Here is an 8,847-nt window from a genome sequence, read left to right as displayed (position 1 = left end):
TGTGAAGATCCAGGTTACGGGCATGGGGAGAGAAGGAGAGTTGAGAGGGCAGAAAGAGAATGAAAGGGGTAGGGGAAGGAGGAGGGAGTGTGTTGGCAGGGAAGAATAGGACTTCCGTTTTGTCAGCATTAAGAGTAAGGAAGTGAGAGGACATCCAGGACCTAATAGCAGAGAGGCAAGAAGAAAGCTTATGGTGGATGTTGGGAGAGAAAGAGGAGAAGGAGAGGAAGAGCTGGGTATCATCAGCGTATAAATGGTGTTAGACACCAAAGGAGGAGATGATGGGAGCTAAGAAGGAAGTGTAAAGTGAGAAGAGAAAGGGGCCAAGGACAGAACCTTGATGGACGCTGTGGTTGAGGGGATGGGTAGGAGATGTGCAGCCCCCAAGGAGACAGCAAAGGTGTGGTTGGAAAGATAAGATGAGAACCAGATAAGGGCAGAGTCTTTGAGGCTAACCGAGGAGAGAGAATTAAGGAGAAGAGGATGGTTGACAGTATCAAAAGCAGCAGAGAGGTCAAGGAGAATAAGAATAGGGGAGTGCTTAGAGTAGCGTGCAGAAAGGAGAGAGTTGAGAACAGAGATGAGGGCAGTTTCAGTGGAGTGTTGAGGGCGGAAACTGGATTGGGTAGGGGGGAGGAGAGAGTGGTTGGAGATGAAGGAAGAAAGATGAGAATAGACAATACGTTTGAGAAGTTTAGAGAGGAATGGTAGGAGAGGGATGGGGCGATAACTGGATGCAAGGTGGGCATTAGCAGAAGGCTTTTTGAAAATGGGGATGATAGTTGCATGCTTAAAAGGAGTAGGAAAAGTGGAAGTCGAAAGACAAGTGTTAAAAAAGGAGGTGAGATAGGGTATGAGGAGGGGGTAGATTTTAGGAATGAGGGGGTAGGAATGGGGTTGTAGGGAGAAGCAGTAGGATGGGTTTTAGATAGGAGGAGGGTAACTTCTGATTGAGTGACAGGAGTAAATGAGGACATGGAATTGGGTGGAGGAGGAGGAGGTGGAGGAGGAGATTAAGAAGGGGAGGAAAGGATAGGTTAGCCGTTATTGAGGACTTAGTTAGAGAAGAAGGTGGCAAGATCAGAAGCAGAGAGAGGAGAGGCGATGGAATGATCGGAGGTAGCTGGAGAGAGAAGTCAGGTTAAGGTTTGAAAGATGCGGCGAGAGTGAGAGGACTGAGATTGGAGAAGGTTAGAGAAGTACGTGCGCTTAGCAGAGTTAAGAAAGAAGTCGTTGAGGGTATGATAGCAGAAGTATGCTGCTTGGTTGGAAGGGGTGCAGTGTTTGAGCCAGTGTCGTTCAGGCGCCTGAGAAGGCGGTGCATGGCGGGAGAGATGAGATGAGAGCCAAGGTTGAGCAGGTCGGCGAGACGGGTGGAACGAGGAGAGAGGGTAAAGAAGATCAAGAGTAGAAGTGAGAGAGGAAGTTAAGGTGGAAGAGGCTTTGATGGGTGAGAGAGAAGAGAAGTGGGAGGGGGAGGGGGAGCAGGATGCAAAGAATAGAGTAGGGTTGAAGTCACGTAGGTCACACTGGGAGAAGAGGGTGGAGGATGGTGGGGGAGGGGGAAGCGTAAGGGAAAAAGAGAGTAAGGAGTGGTCAGATAGATAGTTGGGTAGAGTAGATATTGGAGAAGCGGTGAAAGAAGAGGTAAAGATGAGGTCAATAGTGGAGTGATTGATGAGTAGGAGGGGATGGGAGGGGGAGAAAAGGTAGGAGTCAAGGATGGATAAGAGAGGAGAGGTGGGAGGGTTAGAAGAGAGATGGAGATTGAAGTCACCAAGTACAAGTAGTGGAGTGGGGATCGGGGTAATGAGGCTGAGGAGATGGTCAATGTCCTTATAGAAGGAGCTGACGGGGCCAGGGGGCGGTAGATGATGAGGAATGAGATAGCATGCAGAGAATTAAAGATTTTGTACATGAATTCAAAGGAAGGAAGAGTAGGTAGAGAAGTAGGAGAGGGAGAGGAAGTAAAGTGAGGATGAAAAAGAAGGCCTAAGCCACCTCCACGGCCTGAGGATCGAGGGACATGTTCGAAAAAGATGAGGATGAGGTGAGGGATGCAGGAACAGAGGTGTCGTGGGGCGGGATCCACGTTTCTGTGATACAGAGAAATTGGAGGTTGAGGCGTAGGAAGAGGTCAAGAACAACTCTGGTTTTGTTGCAAATCTCTCTCTCTCTCTCTCTCCTCCTGCCTCTCGATTTCCCACATGCCACTGGCATACTCATTTCTTTGGCCTGTGTGAATATTCTAGTGCTTCAGAATGCCAAACGGTGTGAATATTCTAGTGCTTCAGAATGCCAAACGGTGTGAATATTCTAGTGCTTCAGAATGCCAAACGGTGTGAAGGAGAGTTGAGAGGGCAGAAAGAGAATGAAAGGGGGAGGGGAGGGAGGAGGGTGTGTGTTGGCAGGGAAGAATAGGACTTCAGTTTTGTCAGCATTAAGAGTAAGGAAGTGAGAGGACATCCAGGAGTTCGAAAAAAGATGAGGATGAGGTGAGGGATGCAGGAACAGAGGTGTCGTGGAGCGGGATCCACGTTTCATCGATCTGGTGTTCCAAATGGCAACGTCAAAGGCGTTGGAAGTATGCATGCATGCGGCCAATACGGACTCAAATGAGGGTAGGCTCAGCTTAGGACTCCAGCCACACGAAAGCAGGGAGCCTTCCGGCACTGCATGGTTGAGGGTCATGGAGGGCAGCTGAGCACTCTATTGAGGAAGCAGATAAAGCAGCTGCTTCACGACAATAAGCACATTGTTGTGTGCTGCTAGCACACAGTTGTACATGTTAGCTTTCTAATATAGGGTACATGGTGTCGATTTCAATAATAGAACCGCTTCTGTCTTCTTTTTATTTAGTGAGACGAATTGTTAATACACCCTGGCCTTGGTGCAGCTCCAAGCCACGGGGTGATGGGTACACTCTGGCAAATATGTATTATCCATACCATTTGCTACCACATTTTACCATGATGAAGAGACTGTGATGCTGGTAAATCGGGTATCTGAGACAGTACAGTAGTTTCCCAGTATCCCACCGGAATTACTGGTGCGATACCAGGGAACTCATGACAAGTCTGATTGTCTGGAAATATTCCCAGATTAAGTCAAGCGCACACTAATGTCACCGCATTCTGTTTGAAATGCGTGACTGAAAATAAATGGGACCGAGCTCATTCTTACAACTCTTGGAAATGAACTAGGAGGAAAGGCAAAGTTTAGACCAGCATGCATTTGAATCTCGCTTACTACCTTCGACCATGTACATTCTATTATGGTGTAAATGTATGTCACGTCCCTAATGTTGAGAGTTTAGGTGCAATAAGAAAAGGTTGCTTTATTGTTAGCTCTTTTCGAGTCAATTGGTGCCTACATTTTCTACCTCGCATGTTAGAACTACCAATAATTACAAGGTGCTCTCCCTGCATCGGATTCACAGGTGTGGCTGCTGGTTTTATTGTATTCTACATACTATAATTTACACTGCAGCAGAACAAAGGGTGTCAAGTTGCAACTCCCTCATTGGCCTCCAATGACAAGCTGTGGGATCCTTGCAGTAGACTCGTTATTTTCCGATCCAATCAGGCACAGTGGGCTTTCATTTTTTTCTTGCCCATCGAACATCACATCAGCTCAGCCTTTTAACACGGCGTTGCTCTTTCTACTGCGCCAATTAATTCCAGGCGTTGCTCTGACTCACAATCGGCACTGCATGAGTCAACGATCCCTGCCACACTGCATCCTGCATGCCTGATGGGCAGCATATGCAAACGGCGCCTTTTCGTGACACCTTTAATGTTGTACTCCCAAGTTTCAGGAAGCATCGCTATATACATGTTTGTCAGAATGCGTTGCAATTTCAGGATTAGCCTAGGCCGCACATCAGGACGTTCGTGTATGTATTATGTAAAAAAGACATGCAAATGTGGAACTGTAACCTGCTCCCATGTGGCATTCTGGGGAGTCAAGGTATTTCTGCCAGCGGAACAATGACAGCAGCACTGTAAGCTGGTGATGTTCCACTTTGCAGCTCTTTCTATGAGTGTTAGTATACTTGGGCTGCCCCTCGTGAATTCCCCATTCTCCACGAGTAGTTTACCCCTCCCCAAACAGCCTGCTCCTGCATGTCTTTCTTTCTCGACAACAACCAAACTCCTCAATAAACCTCCACCTTCCTAGTCCCGCCTGCTCTAAGCACCCTGGCCGTGGACCCCAAATTCCTCCCCAAAGCCCCTTTCCAAATCAATCTCTTTCTCTCTCTCTCTCTCTCTCTCTCTCTTTCTCTGTCTCTATCTCTATCTCTCTGTCTCTACCTCTCTCTTCTCTCTCTCTCTCTCTCTCTCTCATGCCACCTGCCTCTCGATTTCCCACATGCCACTGGCATACTCATTTCTTTGGCCTGTGTGAATAGTCTAGTGCTTCAGAATGCCAAACTATTAATGCCGACAGATAGACCTATGATGATTCCACGCCCCTCGCCAATGTGATTTTGCAGCTCCCCACCACTTCGCAGCTTTTTGAAGTTAGATGTTTTTTGACTTCACCGGAAGTCACTTTTTTTCCTGCCCAATTCTTTTACAAAGCACACTTTCTTGTCAATTCTCTTTGCAGCTAAAAATCCTCTTACAAACACATCTTCCTGTAGTAGTTCCCAATACAGTTGTGCAGAAGAGGTGCTACGTTTAACCTCATTTGCAACGTGTATAACTTACGAGAGTACATTCAGTGGAACATGAAAACATGCAGAACCAGATGTGTGACCTTTCTAACTTCTTCGAGTATTTTTAATGGAAAAGAAGAGCCGCACAGCTCCCTTTGCAGAAGTTTAATCACATGTTTTTCTCATGCTGTAGGCGCAAAGCCATGTAGACACAACATACATGGCTTTGAGACCAGGCTCCTTACTTCTTCGTCTTGACTACTACTTGGTGTTTTGAGTTATGGTAGACGAGCGCTGCTAGTAGCAAAACATTCACTGATTTGCCTAATATTGCCTAATATTCTATGCTGCATGTTATATGTCACCCAACACCATATGTTGAAGTTGGGTGCGAGGGCCTACTCCTTCCCAGTAAGAAAGGCGTTATGGGAGAGCGTGGTCACTAAAATGGAGGAAATAAATAACCTTTTTTTAATTTTTATTAAGTTAAGCGTATGCTATTACTTAAAATATACAACATTGCTTAATATAGTAAAAAATGAACTTATTGTATCAAGTAAAACACAATTAATTAAGGTCAATGAATGTAGATTATTATCTAATATTACATTTTTCCCCTTTAAACAAACCAGGGAAGATTCAATACAACAAGGAGAAAATAGGGAGGCCGACTATTACTACGTTTGGTATATTATGCTGTTTCATAAGTGTCATCCGCAATTACACATTTAGAATGAATGCAAACTGGGTCTGGTGGTGACAAGGAAACTAATAAATATCATCCATTTGTGATTATATTTACTTATTTCATCAGTATTGTGTGTGCATAACATTTTTCATTTCTATGTATTAAACAAGCATAATTACACCACATTAAATATGTTAATTAATCTGCATATTTCCAGTTTAAGTATATTAGTTGAAAACTAATAAACTAAAAAGATTAAACAATTTTGGAGAAATAATTTCAGCGATATCACTTACTCATAAAGGACAAATAATCAAGTTACCAGTGACAAGAGGAGCACTCAACTTGAATATTTTTTGCAAAACTAACCAAATATCTTTCCAAAAAGCATTCATATATTTCCACTGAAACATATCGTGCATAAAGTCTTCATTGGGAGTTCTACATGCCAAGCAAAGACTTGAGGTATTCGGGTAGAATCTACATATTCATAATGGTTTAAGGTAAGCACAATTGAGAATGGAATACAATGACTGTGTTGTATTTGCAGTCACGGACGTTTTAAAACATTGTTGTCAATTTTTTTCCCAGGTGTCAGATGTTAACTGAAGATCCATTACTGTGCTCCAGTTTATAGCAATTTTGGATTCAAATATATTGTTATCCTCTTTTGTATGGTGCACTGCATACATTTTTGCAGCTTTCGAGGAAGTATTCTCCAGTAGGAGAGATAAAAGTTCCAGAGGAATTTCTGGGGTAAGTGAAGGTAAAGTGTTAATAATAGCATTCATAATGTTCATATATAAATTATAATCAGTATTATCCAGATTATATAAAGTGGCAAGGGTGTAAAAAGGAACTAGAGTATCATTATGATTAATATGATTAACATATATAATCCCTTTATTATTCCATGTACTTATCAAGCAATACTGTTCCTTTTTCAGTAAGAGTTTGTTGTACCCTATATAGATTATTATTGGCTATGATCAACACAAGCAAAACGTTTAATAAATCTCCCCAAGTAATCTTCAGGAATCAGAGTGTAGGAAATAGTTTCAAATTTGCAAAGCAGTTAGTTGAAGCAGCTCTTGAATGTGAAATGGGGTAATGAAGTCAGATTAAGCGCTGCGCCAGGCAGAGGGGTCTACTGATAGTTTCCATTGATTGATGGGGGGAAGCATCATTTTATTGAAGTCAAGATAAACCCACCAGGAAGATATAGTGGACACCATTTTGACAAATCATCTTGTATTTTCTCTAGTACTGTAGAGTCATGTTATCTAATGTTCGATTTAAGATCATTAGCAACTAAAATACTGATGTGTGTAATATATCTTGTACACCATGAGTATTAAAGTTATTAGAGTGAGAGTGATATGTATTAGACAAGGGCAGAATTTCTCATTTGTGAAGATTCCAGTTCTAAGCAGAAACAGCTGAAAATCTGCTAATAACATTCAGTAGATTAGAGATTGAGAAGATGGGATTGGTAAAACATAATAAAAGGTCCTCTGCCTAGGCAGCTACTTTAACATGGGATTTACCAATCTGAATTCAAATAGTTTGAAATAACGGCTCAATGGTTAATAACAAAAAATAAACAGCTATACATCCTTGTCGAGTCCATCTCAAAATATGAAAGGATGAGGTCCCTTGACCATTAATAAAAATACTCAAGTGCTTTAAACAAAAAGCCCATGAAATATGATCAAATGCTTTTCTGATTCTAATGAGACCAAGTGCTGGGGGTCAACAACATTATTTAATTTTGCTAAAACATTGCATAAAAGGTGGGCATTGGAAGATGTGTATCGTCCTATAATGAAGCCTGTCTCATCAACATTCGGTAGATATGGCATACATTCATAAAATCTATTAGAATACATTTTGGCATTTGAATAAATTAAAAAGATTGGATGATAATTTTTAATGCCTGTAGTATCTTTATCGGGTTTGGGAATAAAAATCAAGAGGGTCAATGAATGAACCAGTACTTTTTCCTGGATTCAAAAAAGAAAGAAAATGCCCGTAGCAATGGAGCAAGGGTAATACAAAATATATTATTATAAAAATCAATTGAAAATCCATCTGGACTGGGTGCTTTCCCAGATTAAAGTTCTTAGATTGCTTTAATAATGTCATCTTTACTAATGGTCTGCTATAAAGAAGATACATCAATTGCTTGGGCTTTATAATTTTGAACTGCTGATAAAAAGTCAGTAACACAGTCTTTTTTGTAAAGGGTTCTGAATTAGAAAGTTGTGTAGAATAATTAAGGAAAGCTTTTGTGATACCAGTTTTCTCTTTAATGTGATTTCCCTCTTCATGGTAATTGCATTTTTTTCTTATGTATTTTAAGTAGGCTCCTAATAGTGTGCCAGATTTATTGGACACTCCATAATATGTAGCATTGGTTCTAGAATGGTTAAGAAACCGTGGTGTCCCAAAGCCATAGTAAGTGTTTGCATTGCATAAAACATAACATAAAAGCACAATTGATATAAATACATTCTAAATTGAGAGCCATTTAAGTTTATAAATATCATATACAAAGGGAAATCTACATGAGAAGGAGAAAAGACATTGGTCAAAATGTTCAGTTTAAGGGATTAAGAATGAGATATATACACAAAAACAGATACATATAAACATAATTCAATCTCTCAGGAGAGGCAGAGAGAGAACAACAGCCCAGCGTGATTGAACCACATTGACATAATACGACTTAAGAGTTACAGAGTAAGAGAAGATGACACTTAGTGATTAAAATATGAAATAAAGTTACGTTTAAGTGAAAAAAGTGATATAGTCAGGGGAATAACTATGTTTGTAGGGATGAATTATTGAGTAAGTATGACTTGTTTAGTTAGATCGACATCTGATAATTTAATCAGGGATATGGTTTTTCCCTTGATTTATCATGGGAGTCTGATATAGAGTTTGTAGGTCTCAGGAGGATAGCTCAGGGGCAACGCGCCCGACGTGGAGCAACACCGGTTCGATCCCCCGGTCCGCGTTTAGAAACCTCTGGGTATTAAGCATGTTATAAGTAAACAATTACAATAGCTACTGAGTCAATTTCCCAAATGTATTTGTATTTGTATTTATTATGTTCATATAGCGCTTTCATGCAAAGCGCTTTACATTATAACAACAGAATACATAGAACATTATAACAGAAGAAGCAATCCAGAATGAATTGAACCAATAAAAAACAGTAAGTAGAGCAATTAATCTGTGAGGGGGAAAGGGAAGGGGTGAGGAAGGGAAGGAGGAGGGGAGAAATAGAAGGGATATAAGGGTAGAGTGAGGAAGGATAAGGGGAGGGGGGAGGAGAGGATCATAGGGAAGATTCAAGGGGAGAGGATGAGAGGTGGGGAAGGTTTCAAGGTGGGGAATGGAGAAGGAGAGATTTCAGGGAAGTGCGGAAGGAGGAAAAGGTAGGTATAGAGCGGATTGAGAGAGGTAAGGAGTTCCAGTGGAGGGGGGCTAGGAG

This window comes from Ambystoma mexicanum, chromosome 4q (assembly GCF_040938575.1).
Source record: "Ambystoma mexicanum isolate Mex_15411 chromosome 4q, UKY_AmexF1_1, whole genome shotgun sequence".
Taxonomy (NCBI): Eukaryota; Metazoa; Chordata; class Amphibia; order Caudata; family Ambystomatidae; genus Ambystoma; species Ambystoma mexicanum.
This window is presented reverse-complemented; position numbering follows the sequence as displayed.